Genomic DNA, 2,981 nt, shown 5'->3' on the forward strand with positions numbered 1-2,981 from the left:
TTCAAGGTAGGTAAAGAGAATCGCCTGTTCGGTGGTGACTTGCTTCACAATTCGGACTATGATTGTTTTAGTAAAGCTGTTAAGAAATGTCCAAAGGTACAAAACTATTTTAAGAGTTAAGTTACAAAAAATGAATAAATAAAAATTTGAAATAATAATAAAAATTAATTTCAAGTTAAAATGTAAAAATTAATAAAGTGAAATAGAAAAATAATTAAAGAAATACGAATTATTGCTTGTTCAGGCATGCAAGATTCATTGGTCGACCACGTGCTAATTCAATTTTTTAGTAAAAAAAACATTAAAATAATAATAAAATTTAATTTCACGTTGAAATGTAAAAATTAATAAAGTGAAATAGAAAAATAATTAAAGAAATACGAATTATTGCGTGTTCAGGCATGCAAGGTTCATTAGACGACCACGTGCTAATTTAATTTTTTTAATTTTTTTGTAAAAAAATATCTAAATCTCTGTAAATTTAATATAGTTCTATCACTAATTTAATTTTCTATTAATTTTAATAAAAATTTGATTGAATTTAATTTAAAAAAAGAAAAAATTGAGCAGCATCGATGTTCACTGGTCGGGAGCCCAATGGCAACTGACTGCAAAAATCCGTTAGTCGCCATATTTGAATTTTGATTTTCTTATCAAATCAAATTTAAGCATACTTCTGTTTAAAATGGAATAATAACAAGTTAATTTAGATAAAAAAATGATTTTCCCACACTATTAATTGTTTTAAAGTCTTTTATTTTAATAATTAATTTGGGACTACTTTATGACGTCACACCTAAGCACATGGTTTTGCGGAAGAATACAAAAAGTAGTTCCAGTTAAACATTAATAGTACTAATTTTTTACTTTTAAAAAATGATAGAATATTAAATAATCAACTTGAATTAAGTAATAAAAGTATATTTTCCACTAGAAATCGTTTTTTAAGGAAAAATGAGCACCTATACTCCTGACTTTCTTTGGCTAATTCTTGAAAATCTGCTCGATAGATTTTCTTCAAATTTGGGATTCTAATTAAATAATAGGTAAGGTTTAATAATAAATTAGTAGTAAAACTTAAAATTTTATTTAAATTGTAGTTTACGATTTTGACCTAAGGCTGAAGTTGTACTCCAAAAGTGGTCTCAAAATAAGATTTCAGAGAACGGTTTTCAGTAAAATTTATGTAATGCGGCTTAAATAAAAAGTACACAAAGTTTGAGCAAAATCTTTGAAGCTGTTTTTACGAAAATCCGTAATAACTACTTAATCTATTACCTAACCTTATAAATGGCGAATTTCCACGAACCTAAGCGATAATTTTCTCTTTAAAGTTAATATTTTTGCAAAATCTTCATTGCCTGTAATACTACATTAAGATATTAATCTTATGTTGAATTTGTTTCATATGTAAAGCTTAAAGTGGAAAACCTAGTTACGTCAATATCTTTCATTCACTCATTATCTCGCATTTACTGATCATTCACTCATTGTAATTGAACTTTACATCATATTTAAGAATAATAGTTAAGTGTAGGCGGAAACTTTTACCTGTGAGCCGGTTTTTAAATAACTTAACTCAGCCTTTACCCAATCTTCCTTTTTCCCGTAAGTGCATTCAATCAATTTCTTTCTCTTGGTTAATATTAATCAAAAAACTAAATTTAGTGGCTGGGCCGTTATGAACAGTGTACAATAGAAATCAAGTTACTGAAACCCAAGAGCTTCCTTATTAAGCCTAGTGCGCTACTTGTTATTTTTCCCTAGGAAAGAAAATGAATAAAATTATTTTGTAAGGAAATGTAAATGTTTAAAATGTAACTTTAAATGTAATTACAGGAATGGGTGCTCTTAACGTGCTTGCAGCAAAATAATTTGTCATTTGAAGATCAGATTTAAAAAAATCAGCATCATCTCTCCCGTAGTAGTCTTCCAAACTTACGCATTATCATATAACTTCAACAATGCAAGGTAAATTTTTAGGAACAATCCTATTTATTGTTTCTCCAATAACCTTATTAAAAAAAACAAAACTATTTCATAACTAACTCTTATATATTACAGTTTTAATAATTAGTTTCAAATCATTCCCCTAATTTTTACTGATACATTACTAGCATTTAAAAAAAAAAATTATAAAATGCCCGCCTGTTAAAAAAAAAAAAAAATTGGTTAAAGTGGTAAAAGTAAAAAATGATGGATAGGAGTAAATTTTATAAAATGAATTTAAGTAATGTTTAAAGTAAACATTTGATAAGTTTTTTAATTTGGCTAAAAACCGCCATCTATTGATAGGATAAGTAAATAATATAATCAAGATTTTTATTAATATTTATTAAGCAAGTTAAAAGAATTATTTTTATCATATTCAGATGCGAGTGAGCCTGTTTTTATAATTATCCTTGTTTGTTTATATTACGCAATAATTATTACAGGTAAAACCAGCAATACAGGTAGAGTCAATTTCCATCCAGTAATCAATGCTATGTGACCTGCTGCGCTGGAAAGAGATTGTTGCTACCAACACTGCAGCCAGAAACAATGTGAACTCTAAAGACAACGATTAGAAGGACTTGATGCAATTAGCTATAAAGCTTTGTTTTTATGAAATTCAAATAACTTATGATTATTATTAAATTCTGTAAATTTCTTAAAACTGTAGAATGTATTATAGTTTTAAACATTGTAAATATTTAATCTTATATAAAAATATACATTTACAAAGAACTTTATAAAGTTTGCTTTCTTCTCCTTTCCCTAAATTTACAGTGTCTAGTTTCACCATTTCTAAGACAAATATAATAAATTGGCAATAAAACTTTAAGTGCACTAATTACAGCTGTTGCTTTGTTACTGTTAGGAAATGAGATCTTATCTTTAAAATATTCTATGCAACTTGAAATACCTAAATCTATAGTACCTCCAGGTATCCCAAAATTGGGATGTTTTTATATATGTAACTGATTCTACACGATAATAAA

The 2,981-nt window shown here is 26.8% G+C and overlaps 1 long non-coding RNA gene across 1 annotated transcript; it reads left to right on the top strand.

The window, feature by feature from the left end:
- The first annotated feature begins 878 nt into the window (after positions 1-878).
- On the top strand, positions 879-2,716 carry LOC141455049 (uncharacterized). The gene is made up of 3 exons (XR_012459118.1): positions 879-1,046; positions 1,840-1,971; positions 2,436-2,716. It is a non-coding gene; the product is annotated as an uncharacterized lncRNA (long non-coding RNA).
- Positions 2,717-2,981: the final 265 nt, after the last annotated feature.

The sequence above is a fragment of the Rhodnius prolixus genome, unplaced genomic scaffold (genome assembly GCF_049639745.1).
Source record: "Rhodnius prolixus isolate KJV_2025 unplaced genomic scaffold, Rpr scaffold_21, whole genome shotgun sequence".
NCBI lineage: Eukaryota > Metazoa > Arthropoda > Insecta > Hemiptera > Reduviidae > Rhodnius > Rhodnius prolixus.